Genomic DNA, 16,357 nt, shown 5'->3' with positions numbered 1-16,357 from the left:
GGGCCAAAGAGTGTTTTATTCTTGATAATGGTGTCCTTTATGCAGTGACTGATGGTGTCATATGCCTTGTGTTTCCGGTGGCCTGTCGACAGATGATTTTGCACTTGGCACACACTTTGCCTTGGGCTGGTCATTTGGGCCATAATAAAACCTTTTTGCGCATAGCCTCCTGATTCTATTGGCCCTCCATGTACTTTGATGTGCAAATGTACTGTAAGACCTGTCCTATCTGCCAGAAAACTTCCCACGTACGCCAATCCGATCGAGCCTACCTCAGACCGATGCCGGTGATTTCCACACCATTTCGGCGTATAGCTATGGGCATTGTTGGCTCGTTAGTGAAGAGCAGTCGGAGCCACCAGCACATCTTAGTGGTCTCAGACTATGCCACATGTTTCCATTTCCATTGCACACCGTCACTGCCCCTGCTGTGCTGTGTTGTCTTGTGCTGTTGTTTCCATTATTCCAGAGCAGACTGTGACAGACCAGGGGACCAGTGTCACTTCACAGCTTCTGCAGCTCTTCCATTGCCAGTTGGGAATCTCGCCAATCAGGACCACCCCGTATCACCCACGGATAGACAGTTCGGTCAAGCGGTTCAACCAAACCCTCAAGAAGATGCTGCAGAAGTTTGTGGCAGACACTGAGCGGGACTGGGATCGATGGTTACTCTTCCTCCTGTTTGCCTACCATGAAGTCCCTCAGGTTTTTCCCCATTCGAGTTCTTGTATGTCTGGGACATCCAAGGGCCACTGAAACTGCTGCGGAAGAGTTGGCAGGTTCCTTCGTCTACAGCTAGTGAACGGAGTGTGGTCCAGTTTGTGCTTGAGATGCGGGAAAGGTTGGCCCAGTACCGGGAGGAAGCGGAGAGCAATCTACATGGGGTCCAGCAGTCCCAGAAGTTGTGGTATGACCACCAGGCACGACAGCGAGAATTTAAGCCCGGCCAGAAGGTTTTGCTCCTGCTGCCGTCCTCCACCAGCAAGTTACTTGCCAAGTGGCAGGGCCCTACACTGTGCTCCGGAAGATGGGCCCGTGACTTATGAAATCCACCATCCTGAGAAGAGAAAGCTGAAGCAGACGTACCATGTTAACCTGTTGAAGGAGTGGAAGGAGGCGCCTGCCTTGGCTCCAGTGGCCTCTCTGTTGGTGATGAATGTGGATAGTGATGAGGAGGAGGAGTCATCATCTGTGGCCGGTTCCATCCAGTCTGCCGAGCCTGTGCTCTACCACCTCTCCACTACTCAGGCCAGTCAACTCGGCGAGGTGCTCCAGTGGGTGTTGAAGCTGTTTGCAGCCAGCCCAGGGAAGACCGACCTGGTCGAGCATGCCATCCACCTGAAAGAGAGGGGTCCAATCCGCCAGCAGTCCTACCGGGTGCCATAACATCTGGTGGGGAAGCTTCTGAAGGAAGCAGAGGAAATGCAGAGTCTGGGGGTAATCGAACCATCACGGTCCACGTGGGGCTGTCCAGTGGGCATTGTGGTAAAGAAGGATGGCTCGCTTCACATTTGCATTGACTTCCTGAAGCTCAACGCAGTGTCAGAGTTTGATGCCTATCCAATGCCTCGCATTGACGACTTGCTGGAGAAGATTGGACGGGCCTGGATCATTACAATGTTGGACCTTTGCGAGGGCTATTGGCAGGTGCCGTTGGAAGTGTCCTGTCGCTCTTACACTGCTCTTGTCTCGTGCATTTTCCCAAACATCAGGCACATGCAGCAGGTGGAACACCTGCAGGAGCGCGCTGAAGAGGACTGAAATTAGACTTTTAGCCGACTTGGTGTCAGCAATCAAACTAAATGCAGTGCAGCAGGGTTTAATTGTGCGCACTGTTCTTCCTCCACCGGACTGGAGGAGGTGCAGAGATGTCTAGCTGCACGTGAGTGTCCTCTCGCTCCTCTGGCTCAGACTCGTTCTCCCACTCATCAGTTACAACAACAGGTGGAACACCTGCAGGAGCGTCCTGAGGAGGTTCAGCAGGAACTGTGGAACAACATTTGGAGCCAAGTTTAATTGTGCGCACGTGACAGAAAACTGATTCGTCATGGCGCGCAGTGAAATGTGATGCCACGTTACAAGTCATGTCAAAACTCAACAGTTTCCGTGTCACTTCGTAATAACGCGTGACAGTTTGGGCTCCAAGAACCATCACAGGAACTATTACGAACGTTGTCATGTTCTATTATGGATCACTACTCATCACGATGGATCAATACGCTCAGTTGTGACCTCCACGACGTGAGGCGAAATGATGGTGGTGTGTGACATTCGTGGAAGATTTTTTGACAGGCAAAAACATGCTCCACGAATATCAAGAATATCACGCACTATTAAGAAACCTATTCAGATGCGTTAAGTCACATTAAGAATGTCAGGAATGTATCACGAATGACAGAAAAATGACATTCGAACGCGTCTTGGTTATGTGTAAACGCACCTTTACCTTCCAGCATACTGGTATACTGTTGGCTTCCGGGTTTCCCCATGTCACGTGTCTACCCTCTATACTGGCCACACATTTTCTAAGTGCCATGCGAGTGGTGTTAGGTGTTCCAGCGTGTCACCTGGAATTTGGCTGACACCTGCTGCGGGAGGGTGTGATAGGTTCGCACAGCGCACCCTTTATCTTAGGTGCTTGTGCTTCCTACCACTGTCCACTCCTATGTGTTTGTCTTATGATGAACAGTCCATAATGGACTCTTGGCATGTCCAAGGTGTATTGCCTCTCAGCAATGGTGGGATGAGTGGTTAGGTTTCACCTCCAAGCACCAGTTACAACACAGAGGCTTGTCGAGTACTGTGTACAGTCAACACAAATTGGTCAGTCAGGATGTCAGTCATGAGCTGGTAATTACTCAGTTGCTTATTTTTGAAAGCGATGCCTCACATTCCACTATTGACCAGTCACTGCCAGCATCTGACCAATCATTGTCCTTGAAAACAACAGTCTTAATTTGTGCAAGATCCTGACAGGGACAAAAATAATGCAATTGGAGTAAAACTGAAATACAGCCAGACTACAGCGTTCAGTGTTCCCTGGGGAAGATTCCGTGGCTGGTGTCTGTCACTCTGCTTTTTAAGTCTGAAATGTAAAAAAAGTATTCTAATAAAGAGTGGATTACACTTTACCATATTAGTAGCTGAATAAATGATGATTAACATTCATATTAATTTATTTGGATTTAAATAAGAAATCCCACAGGATTTATTCCCAGCAAACTGGTTCATTGTAGCTGCAGCTGCTCCACTGTTATCCTGATCCACTGAGTTGCAGGAACAGAATAAGTCTTTGTTAATTGAAAAATAGATTTTGGACAAACTGGGATGAGTTTATTTATTTATTTATTTTTAAGTATTCTGTCTTTTAGTTTCTCCAATTTTTGCACATGGTCATCACAAAGGCTTTTGGAATGGGCGCCCTTCCAGAGAATGGGGCACATGTGGTCTAGACCTGGGGCAGACTAGCATGCTAAAATCTTGCACCACTGTGCTACCTGAAAATGGATTCCATTACATCAGTAATTTTCCACAATAATGCATAAATGCAAGTAATCTATCTGAAGTTTGAGTTGATTAATATATGAAAGTGTTAATGTAAACAATAGAAGCATTTTGGTTTTTACACTCTGCTATGCTTATCTTCATAAAGAAACCTGACAAAATGTAACAAACCAAGAGGCATGTGCCTTCTGACAAACTGCAGCTGAAATTCCATGGCTTTTCTTCAGTGGTGGGCACTGTTCAGATAATCCAATAACCGATATTATTGAAGCTAATATTTTTGTTAGTGGATTAGCTTTTCAGATAAGTTTTAAAACCATCAAATCCATGTACAGTTCACGTCTGCAGCAAAGGTTCTCTGCCAACGACTCGGCCTCTGTGTGGAGGGGGTTGAAAGAGATCACCAACTACAAGCCCAAAGCACCTCGTTCTATTGACGACCTGAAGCTGGCCAACGACCTGAACGTCTTCTATTCACGCTTTGAAGACAAGGACTCACACCTCCCCACCCCCCCACACAACTGGATATTCAAACACCCTGGACCTCCCCCCTCTCACCGCTGCCCTCCCCCTCCCCCCGTTGCCCTCTCCGTCCAAGCTCAACGCCCAGAAAACAGTGGCGATGATCGTGGACTTCAGGAAAGCCACAGCCCCCCCGCCCTCCCTCGCCCTCACCAACAGCCCCATCACCACTGTGGACTGTCACCGCTTCCTTGGCACCACCATCACCCAGGACCTCAAGTGGGAGTCAACCATCAGCTCCCTCATCAAGAAGGCCCAGCAGAGGATGTACTTCCTGCAGCAGCTGAAGAAGGCCAAGCTGCCTGTCCAGCTGATGGTGCAGTTCTACACGGCCATCATCGAGTCCATCCTCTGCTCCTCCATCACGGTGTGGTACGCCGGGGCCACAGCCAGGGACAGACACAGACTGCAGCGCATTGTGGCCTCTGCTGAGAAGGTGATCGGCTGTAGCCTTCCATCTCTCCACGACCTGCACGTCTCCAGGACTCTGGGCTGAGCAGGTCGGATCACAGACGACCCTTCTCACCCTGCACACAGTCTATTCAAACCACTCCCCTCGGGCAGGAGGCTACGGTCCATCCGGAACAGAACCTCCCGCCATAAGAACAGTTTCTTCCCCTCTGCCATTAGACTCATGAACTCCTCATAACTCAGTCACCTTAACCTTAACTCTGTCACTTTATCATTTTATCACGGGTCACTTTAGACAATGTACTTTGGTTTTAATTGCACTCCTCCCACTGCACTGTTTTTTTCTGTTTCTCTTTCTTTCTGTTTTTCTGTTGCACACAGCCTTTCATATTTCATGTCATTTTTTTATCTTATATTTTGTCTTATTTTGGCACATATTGTATATTTTATCTTAGCATTTTATATTGCTCTCTATTTAATGTTGCACCATTATATCAAAGCAAATTCCTAGTCTGTGAATCCTGTTCATTGGCAATGGCAATAAACTTCTTCTGATTCTGATTCTGATTGTGACACCGCACGGAGCCGCTAACCAATCAGATGTTATGACACTGCATGGAGCCGCTAACCAATCAGATGTTATGACACCGCACGGAGCCGCTAACTGATTGGATGTTATGACGCCTCACGGAGCCACTAACTGATTGGACTCATGGAGCGGCTGATTGATGCGTTATTATGACACAGCACCGCAAAGTTCACTGACCAAAATACCAACATTCTGGGCGCAATGAACATGTTCATTGCACCCAACATTCTGGGCGCAATGAACATGTTTTCACTATTATTTGATTTCTTTGTGCAACTGACTGTTATTCAAGCATTCAAAAGGCTATTACTATCGCCACACAACTCCAACCACACACGAGAAAGTTTTTGACAGTTCCTGTTATTGAAAGAAACCTTGTCTCCCTAACCGGATAGAGTTGTAATGTCATCATGCGTGCACTTAGGCACTGTCTAGTGGGATTTCCTCAAGATCCCACTAGTACGAGGAGAGGCTAAATTTACCCATAATCCCTTTGGGCATCTGTGTGTTAATGTTCAAATCTTCAGAATTAGTGCATTATTTTAAAGTTAATAGATATGTGTTATATGTCAGTTTGTACATTTTAAGAATTGCATTAATGTAGTTATTCTATCCGGATTAATTTGATTTATAAATCAAAACCATGAGTCAAACCTGATTTCCATTTCAAGAGTTCCACCTCATGGCTAGACCACTGTATGCTGTCAAGGTAAATGACGCTTCCCTGCAACTGTAGGCAGAGTGCACAAAGACAGAAGGCTGTGTTTATGTTTTGCCTTTGATTCTATTAGAAGCTTTGGCAGTGTTTCAACTCAAAATCGGCTTGTTAGTAGCTGAGAGCATATGGGAGACAAAATTGTTGTTCAATTAACAGTTATCGAAGCTAACTTTTTGGGTAGATGTGCCCACCATTGCTTTTCTGAAGAAAATCCTTTGCTGTTCCACCATGAAGCTGTATATCTGGTGATGCAAAAAAAAAAACAAAAAAAAACCATTATGCATAGTTTCTACAAACACAGCCACAGAAGTTTATATCTTCTTCACAGTTGTCATTCTCGGTTAATTCCCCCACAAGTGTGTTTCTTACACAACAACTCAGTTTTTTAGCACTGCCTACTTCATACAGTACCACACCATTTTTATTATGTCCGCCAAGGAAGTAATAAAATCATTGGCATTTTTTTATTTGTCTGTCTGTCTGTCTGTTAGCAAGATTATGCCAAAACTAATCCACAGACTTTGACGAAATTTTCACCACAGATCGGTATTAGGCCAAGGACTGCTCTATTGAATTTTAGAGGTGATCCGGATCCAAACGTTTCTTGGGAGCAAAAATGGACTCGATTCATCCTTAAAATCGTGCTCAAAGTGCACCATTTGGTACTTTGTTTTAAAAAAAAAAAAAATTCCAAAGGAGGCCCCACGGACCTCCTCCCACACGCTCCCCAGCACTGGCATTCACAGTCTGACAGTTTGTGATTTTTTTTACCTCACCCTACTTACATGTCTGGAATAAGAGAAAACTGGTCATTTTTATTTATGTTTTGTTCTGTTTGCCAGTGATTTAATTTTTTATGAGTCTATTCTAAATATGAAGAGAAACTCAAATCATTTTTTAAATTTCTGCTCATCCTTTTTTGACCAGGAAAAGGAAACACAGCTCATATTTAATCTTTTGTACTTTAAAAGATTTCTGTTGATTCTGATTGTTTTCTTAACTGTCTCCACCTTATTTTACCTTACATCTTAAGATGAGATCACAAAAGGGTTTCTATGAAAAGGTAGATGGTGAACAGCTTTTTAAGAGTTGGCCATAAAAAAACTTTTTTTTCTTTCTTTAATTGCTGCAGGATGGAAGGAAAACAAACACACTGGCAGTGATCAGTGTTCACGATCAAGGCTGAGTGATTGGGTTCAAAGATTGGGATCAAGTGTCAGGATAAAAGATGTGATCAGGATCAAAGGTCAAGCTCAAAGCTAAGTGATCAGGATCAACGTTCAGTCATCACGATCTAAAAATGTCAGAGAAGACATTTAAAGAAAAACATTGCTCAAGAACATGCTCTCTATTTTACAAGATGTTCAGTAAAAGGACAAAGTCAGTGTAGCCATAAACAGAAGACTTTTGGGCCTTGGCAGGGGTATGCATGCTGTAATTTATTTTTTCTAGTTCTCTGATTGATCAGAGTTCAGTTAATTGCAGCATTATCTTTGAATTCATGTCTCAAGGAGTGCAGTAACCTTTCACTCTGGAGACTTTTATCTGAATGTGTGATAAAGTGCTGTACAAATACGACAGCACTAGGTCAGTACATGAAACATTTGACTCATTTGCTGCTTTTGACTCATCTGTATATACTGATGTAGAGTGCCTTAATTTCCAAGGGTCCTCTGTTAGGGTGATAGGGTCCTCATGTGTTTCTGTTACACAGAAAATATGCTTTTCTGTGGATTTTTTGAAACTATTATTCAAAGGCATTCCCCAACAAGCTGCTGGCCATCATAACTAGCTTATGCACAGATACAGATACAAGGTTTGTTTCAGACGACTGTCCGCTACGGGCGAGCATGATCCAAATAAATCTCATCAATATTTGTGCTCGTGCTGAAGGAAAATTCTCATTGGCTAACTGACTGTCTTCATGCTCTGTGATTGGCCAGTCACACACAGCGCCCGCCCCTCCCTACATAGACACGTGTCACTGCAGCTTCTCTCTCTCTCTCACACACACACACACACACACACACACACACACACACACACACACACACACACACACACACACACACACACACACACAGACAGGATCTCTCTCTGTGCTTGGCTGGATTCTGCCTCATGTCTAAGTTTTCTTCAGCTCGCCTCTTTTTCGGTTTGTCTGATATTTAAAGTTACTTGAACTTGTTTTGTATCATACATGGTGCTTTTGACAAGACAGAGCTGAAAACGGCTCGAGTCACGTCAGTCACTGCCTCCACTCTGGTCGGGATTTTATTTATTTATTTTTAACCGTTTGTTTGCTCTTCATTTTGTTGGTGATATAAAGTCAGTTGGAAAACCTTGCTCGTAGTGAACGCGATGCTTTTCAGAAGAATACAGTGAACAAGGCTGACATATTATTTCCGTGTGCCATCACTGGATGTTTGCATGAATCACCAAGTTCACACAGATCATTACAGACCACTTACACACATACACACATATAGCTGAACACACAAAGTAGCCTATATTAATATTTTTATTGTATAAGGCTGCATGCAGTATCTGACACTTTCTCACTGCAGTTCAAAAAAAAAAAAAAATTGGTCAGTCGAACAACCTCTCTCTCTCCCTCAGTCACACACACATGCACACACAGACAGTCATGCACACACAGACACACATGCACGCACAGACACACACACACCTTAAACAATATTGTTTAACTTTGTGTGGGAAAAAATGCCAAGAATGTTAGGTAGTAAAAATAAATAAATAATTGAAAAATATCACAGTTTGTTCATAAAAATTAAAAAACAGAAAGTTGTGTTGAGTACATGCATATTTAGTAATTCATAATTTCCTACTACACTGAATGTCAATTCTGAGGCTGTTCTGTTATTCATTCATACACTTAAGAATATTAATGTTCTGAGTTCATAAAAAAACTTCTTCTGTAAAATAGTTCCTTTACTATTGTGATCAAAAACATTGACTCTCAATTCTGAGGCTGTTCTGGAAATATTCATTCATACACTTAAGAATATTCATGTTCTGAATTCATAAAAAACTTATAGTTGTCTCACTTTTGTGATCAACAACATTAATTTTAATCTCAAATCTGAGGCTGTTATGTAAATAATTTTCAAATAAACAATAAATATAGCAACTTCTGATCAATCCATATCAATTTCAGTCTTAAAATAATGTACTGGTTTAAGCCCCAGCCATTTTAGGTTAAACCACGCCCACTTCTGGTTTAGGCCCCGCCCACTACGAGTTCAGATAATTAAGATAGTTGAACAGATACAGATCGTGGTGTACTCGCTCATGGACTAGTTGTATTCAGTTGTGGAAACCAGTGATGTGGGTGCTTTTGTTGTTGAGGAAAGGTTAAGTGACCTTGACTTATTATTTTATTTTGTTATTATGTCTATTTTGTCATTTAATTTTTAAATGGATGACAATGGAAATAAGCATTTTCACTTTCTTGTGCCATCCATGTATTTTTATTCATGTATTTATAATTATATTATGTACTTCATTGAACTTAATAAATAAAATCACACATGCACACACTCACGCTTTTAATAATATAAAAATGATTTACTGCCCCCTGCTGGAATGGCATGTAAGTCCAGAACGTAATTAGCAACATCCATTGTTCCGTGTTGTTAGCTAATATCCATAGTTTCTTCAAAAATACTAGTCTTATAACATTCTGTTTGTGCAGCGTTTATTCTTGGCCCAAAATACATAAGCATACCAAATGGCAAATGTCAGCTCTCCCCAGTTTGTCTGTTATCAAAGTTGCACACACGCACACACACAGAGCTTTTTTCCTTTTCTGCATTCTGCTGCAAGCAGGTGCTTCTATTTTAACGGACGCACAAACCGAGATGGTGGTGGAAGAGGTCAAATGCAGTATAGTTTTACTGATGGTAATGGTAAAATGACACTTAACTGAAGTGACTAAACCAATTGAACTAAAAAACACAATAAATCAGTTAAAATAACATGAAACCACAATAACAACATTTAAAACCCCAAACTCTCATGGTGCATTGCAGCACGTGTTGTGTTTTGGACGCGGTCGGAGCACCGTCCCAGCGTTTGAAAGGACCCAGCATAAAATAAGCAGAGCACGGTTCAAAAGATAACAGAATTTAATAAACATAACAGTGGGTGCGGTGCTAAACAACTAAAAAGTCCGCGGTCTGGTGAGGTGGAAATACGACGCGCTCTCAACAGCGCAAACGGTCCGGAGCCACAGCAGTTCGGACCCAGGGACCCCGCCGACACCCCCCAGGTGGCCGCGACAAACCAAGTCTGTGAAGAAAGAAAACATGAGGTGAGTCCAACTCCACACAGAGAGACACAACTCAACGGTGCACGCAATCAGCAAACACTTCCTGGCTTAAATCTATACATCAGCTTCTCACCCTGCAGGCACGGAACAACTCAGTTCAAATCTCCACTGCAGCAGAAGCTGATTAGACAATTAGCATAACGTGACAGCTCAATAACACAAGGTGTGAGGGACACCAAATCCACTGTCATTACTTCATAAAAGTCACCAAAACCAAATTACCTCAGGAAGTGTGCTGAAGAGCGTGAGACCTCACCCAATACTCCTTCACAGACTGTGGCATCAAACCTGGAGCGGTGTCTGCGGCCGTGATGGTGAGATTGTTCTCCTGACGTCGATCTCACACGTCTGCTCACAAGGTCAAGTCTCTGGCAATCACACACTGTGCATTCAAGGTTTAAATGCAGCAATCTCTGATCAAGACAAAATACACCACAGCTGTGAGTCCTGATGACCTGCATGTGAAAACAAGCCTCAGGTGTTCAGGGTGAGGTCCTAATGCTCAGCCACTCAGTCCTGAATGCATACCACCTGGTGGGAGAAACAGAAAACAAAAACCAAGCCAGCCAAACACCCCAGCCCACAACAGTACCCCACCCTCACGGGAAGCCTCCCGGCGACCACACGGACCTGGGCCAGAAAAAACAAAGCCCCCCTCCAGGGACCATGGCTGGAATGTTGGCTGGGAACAAAAAACACCTCCTGCAGCTTCAGTTTCGGCTCCTTGTGCTGACGATCCAGCTGGGAAAGGCCCGTCTCCAGGAGCTGTGCGTTACTGTGCTCTGACGACAGCTCCATCATCAGCTGCTCCACCTGCAATGTTAATTTCTTCATGCAGTCATTGATCATCTCAATGTTGAGCCTCTCCAGCTCTTCCCTCAGCTGGATAACGCACGCTTCCAGCCGCCTCTTCTCTGTCAACAGGGAACTCCGTGCCGAGACCATCACTCTCATCCTGGAGCTCATCCTTTCCCACCCTGAGCCTGTCTGCAGCAGACTGCTCCGCAGCTGACACTCCAGTGCAGAGACATCCTTTGTTGACTTTAATGGTCTTGCCCTCTGTTTCATTTAGCAAACCTGTTAGAGTCTCCACCTTTGCGTTCATTCCTGTCGACTCTTGCTTTATTAAATTATGTACACAAAATAGAATTTTGCTTCCCATTTTGATGCATTCATTCCCATGCTTTAATTAACTCATACACAACAGATACAGTTCATTCCCAAACTGACAAACTTGTTTGCACAAGATACTGTACCACCACCAGTGATGCCGGTAATGCGTTACTCTAATCTGACCACTTTTTTTAGTAACGAGTAATCTAACACGTTAATCTTTCCAAATGAGTAATCAGATTAAAGTTACTTCTCCAAGTCACTGTGCGTTACTATTATTTTTGCACTGTGGGTCGACAGCAGCATTAAACTTGGTCCGTGGGCAGGAGTTTGGGGTTCGACTGAACTGCCCACTTTAAGCGAGCTGTGAGCTTTTCATCAGCTACGACTCGTCCTCACCTCTTAAAGCGCGGTAAAAACAGCACACCTGCACTGAGCTTTACAAAGTCATTTTTATGCTTTATTTTCCTCCTTTATTTAGAATTCTGAGTTGAGCCGCTCCGTATCGTCTCGTTAAAAACAGCTGATCCTCCGCGACGCGTCAACAACTAACACTATTTTCCACTCAAATGCACCTAAACTCTCTTTCTGAGGACCACATGATGTGAAAACACAATAAAACTTTCTTACCTGTAAATCTGGTCATGTTTTCTGCATAAATAAATGTTATCCATTCTTTGTGCTCAAACGCCAAAGCAGGGGCGAATCCAGATGGAATGGGGGTGTGGGGCAAGGATGTGCCCCCCTCCCCCACAACACCCCTAGATTAAAGGTCCAGTTTTGAAGCCGTTTTTTTACTACAACTACTAATACTACTTAAAATAATAATAATTTTGACAAGTAAAATGTTTATAGAGAATTTAAATGTTAGAAAAATGTTAGAATTTAATAGTTACATTTATAAACAATGTAGGTTATAAATTGCAAGTTTTACTGTTACAGTGCTGTCAACAGTTAAATATGAGGTCAAGAAAGATTATTTAACTTTTTATAAAACAAGTATTTATTTTCATTGAAGTCAAGAAAGGGTGACTATAAAGTGAGTTTTGGCAAAACAGGTATCATTGTCATGTTGATGTGGCAGAGGGTTGTTGTCGGCAGCTGGGGAAAGTAACTAAAAAAGTAACTAGTAATCTAACTTAGTTACTTTTACAATTGAGTAATCAGTAAAGTAACTAAGTTACTGTTTCAAGGAGTAATCAGTAATCAATAATTGGATTACTTTATCAAAGTAACTGTGGCAACACTGACCACCACTATGTCAAGTGAGCATGAAATTCACTGCACCTGTCCCAAGCTAAAGTAAAGCATTGTTAAAGTGTGGCGATTCATACATTTTGCCAGTTACTATTGCTATAAGAAGGGATGGCTATAATGTCCAAACCTCAGTCTAAGAAGGAATGATTTGGTCCGATGCAGTGTCACAGTTATTTAATGATGTTCCTTGTGCACGTTAATTAACCTCAACTTGGGGGGAAAAAATTGTGTTTTGTGTGAACAAAGTAATAAAAATGTGGGCATCAGTTACCAATTAGTCTTAATATAATAGACAACCCTTTTTAACCCTCTCAGGCTCAAATTAATTTTTAGTAACAGGAAAAATCAGATACTTAGCTGTTGCAAATCTGCAGTGCCTGCCTTGAGAGGGTTAAGACAGTTTTGAAAAAAAAAATACTTTCAACCAAATTTTGTTTTATAAAAACTAAATGCTTTTATTTGAAAATAATAGTGTATCCAGAAAGTATGTAAAGTACAGTGCTTCACTTTATTTATGTTACTGCTTTATTCCAAAATGGAATAAATTATTATTATATTATTTTTGTTGCTAAAAATTCTACTCACAACACTCCATAATGACACCATTTTTTTTTTCAAATTTATTAAAAATAAAAAAAACATGAAATTACCTGTATGTAAGTATTCATACCCTTTGCTCAATACTTTTTTGATACACCTTTGGCAGCAATTACAGCCTCAAGTCTTGTTGAATATGATGCCACAAGCTTGATGCACCTATCTTTGGGCATTTTGCCCATTCCTCTTTGCATTTACCTCTAAATGGGATAGGGAGCATCAGTATGTATGTCACTTTTGCTGCTCCCTTGTTTTCACTCGGGGTCACCACAGGAGGAGGATCTGCATGTTGATTTGCAAGTTTTACACCTGATGCCCTTCCTGATGCAACTCCACACAACATGGAGAAATGTGGTGGTGGTGGGGTTTGAACTGGTAACCTTCTGCACTGAAACCATGCACACTAACCACTTGGCCATCACCCCTGCTGGATGGGGAGCATTGGTGCACAGTCATTTTCATATCTCTCCAGAGATGTTCAATTGTATCAGGGCTGGGCTCTGGCTTGGCCACTCAAGGACATTCACAGAGTTGTCCTGAAGTCACTCCTTTGATATCTTGACTGTGTGCTTAGGGTCATTGTCCTGCTGATAGATGAACCGTCACTCCAGTCTGAGGTCAAGAGCGCTCTGGAGCAGGTCTTCATTCAGGATGTCTCTGTACTTTGATCATTCATCATTTCCTCCATCCTGACTAGTCTCCCAGTTCCCGCCACAGAAGAACATCCCCACAGCATGATGCTGCCATCACCATGCTTTACTGTAGGAATGGTATTGGCTATGTGATGAGCGGTGCCTGGTTTCCTCCAAACATGGCACCTAGCTTTCACGCCAAAGAGTTCAATCTTTGTCTGATCAGACCAGAGCATTTTGCTTCTCATGGTCTGCAAGTCCTTCAGGTGCCTTTTGGAAAACTCCAGGTGGGCTGCAGTGTGCCTTTTACTAAGGAGTGGCTTCCATCTGGCCACTCTACCATGCAGGCCTGATTGGTGGATTGCTGCAGACATGGTTGTCCTTCTGGAAGGTTCTCCTCCGTCCACAGACCAATGTTGGAGCACTGACAGAGTGTCCATCAGGTTCTTGTTCATCTCCCTGGCTGAGGCCCTTTTGGTATTTGGCAATGTGAATATTACAGTTTTTGATTTGTTTTTTTATTTATTTATTTTAAATGCCAGTCAAATTTCTATTTTATGTGAATTTAATGGACAATAAATTAGGGGGGTGCGGTGCTGTATATAGATTAAATTTATTGAAATTGAACTGTCATTAATCAATAGCTGATATAACCACATCGAAGGGATTGCTTTGGGAAACCTTTGTCAAACATCACAGCGCCGTTATACTGTGCCCTGCTCTCAGGTAGTTTTCTAATCCAGCCAGGCTGTTTGTGCTGAACGGACTTTCTCCCTGCTCACCCTTCCCCCGCTGGCAGAGAGCCGAGCAGTGGAGAGCACAGCATTTCACAGTGACAGAACAAAAACTCCAACAAAGTCTTCCAATAAAAAGAGCTTCTTCTGCCTGTGTAGTTCCAGAATTTCAGAAATTTATTTATAGGCTTTATTTTACAGTTGAAAACCTTCATGCTTCCAAAGTTTTCTCAAATAAGTCAAACAAACAAGTCTCTCTCTCTCTCTCTCTCTCTCTGTGTGTGTGAGGGAACAGAGAGAGAAGAGGGGAGGAATCAGTGTGAACAGCGGATTTGGGCACTACACGCTTTAAAAAAGCAGTGAAGCAATTTTAATAAACACTCATCTTCACCACACAGCCTCAATGAAACAATGTGAAAAACTGATTCAGAAAGTTTTTCAACCAGGGTTTCATCTGCAAAAGAGCAGACTTTACTTCTTTACGTCTTACTTCTAAAGTGAAGTTTGCTCTTTAACATCCTGCTTATTGCCCTTTACAACAGTGTTTGTCCTCTTGGTTCCAGAGTAATTTATATTTAAGATGTCTGAAATTCGGTTTGCATTTATTAAATTCCACGCCGATTAAACGTAGCAGAACATGTATTATTTGGAATATTTGTTTTCGCAGGTTTTCAGGATCTCTACTGCCATCTACTGGCCAGTAGATGGCAGTTTTCATGGTAGTATTCGCCCTATTAACATATCCCATAGACCTTTGTGCACCAGAGAGTTGCTGCAGCCTCTTATTAACGTGATGAAAAGCATAACAATGTACATTTTGGTTGTATAATGTTAATTTACAATTGTCGTCATGTGGATTCTCTGTGTTGTTTAGACCAGTCAAAATGACTCGCAACACGTGCCGCCTCAGGTGATAATTGCCAAGAGCACCGCTGTACTAAAAATTCTGGGGAGAACCCTGAGAATGTATAGAAAATTTTTCAATTAAAAAATGCAACAATGATGAGCTCATACTGTTGCACACCTTAACCTCTTAAACCCTAGACTCCCCAAATTTTGGGACTTGCCCTGTGTTGGAACATTTGAACTCATAACTAACCAATGCTGACACCAAAATACACTTATTATACATCAAAATGTCAAGCAAAGTCTCCTGTACAAAAGTATCCACTTCAATCACATATCAACTAACCACAGCTGAAACGCCAAGCAAATAAAGACATAAATCGGAATTCATTTTTTTGAGGAAAAAAAAACCTCATTTACTCCAACCAAGTATTATTTACTTTCAATTTTTTTGCATCCACAACATCCCCTAGGATGTCTTTTACCTGTCTTTTAGCTGATCCAAACTTTTGTATTTTTGACCTTGTACAAGCTGAGAAATAAATCATAATGTATGGGTATGTGATTTTGGTGAAATAGGCTGTAGGGCTTAAGGGGTTAAGACTTGTTTTCATGCAGAACGGGAAAAAGTAACACCTGAAACACTTCATTGCTTGCTATCTACAATGCCAAAATGTCTTAAGTGTTGTGAGAAGGAATGGCAATGTTACACAGTTGTAAATGCTCTCGTGTCCCATCTTTTTTTGGAATGTGTTGCAGGAATTGATGTATAATAAGAAATGAAATGGCGTTGACCACACAAAACATGAAATATCTTGCATTGATATTGTCTGCAATGAAACAGAAAATCAAAATGAAAGAATCACTGGGTTTTTTTGTATCAATTATTATTATTTGCATTTTCCACACCATAACCAATTTGTCTGATTTCAGGTTATATTTGGGCTTTTGCCTTGGTTCACCCAGGCTTTTCAGTCCTTTCATTCGCCAATCAATGTCACTGTCAAGTTGTGATATATGTTATAAATCACAAATGTCTACTTGTGGTCGACATCCATTGCCTCTATTGAATAACCTGTATTT

General features: G+C 42.3%; 1 protein-coding gene across 1 annotated transcript in view; it reads left to right on the top strand.

Moving 5' to 3' along the window:
• Positions 1–16,357, top strand: part of LOC117513733 (adhesion G protein-coupled receptor B1-like) — a 712,829-nt gene that overhangs the window by 329,478 nt on the left and 366,994 nt on the right.

This window comes from Thalassophryne amazonica, chromosome 7 (assembly GCF_902500255.1).
Source record: "Thalassophryne amazonica chromosome 7, fThaAma1.1, whole genome shotgun sequence".
Classification (NCBI taxonomy): Eukaryota; Metazoa; Chordata; class Actinopteri; order Batrachoidiformes; family Batrachoididae; genus Thalassophryne; species Thalassophryne amazonica.
The sequence above is the reverse complement of the archived record's forward strand: the minus strand, read 5'-3'. Positions and strand labels throughout refer to the sequence as shown.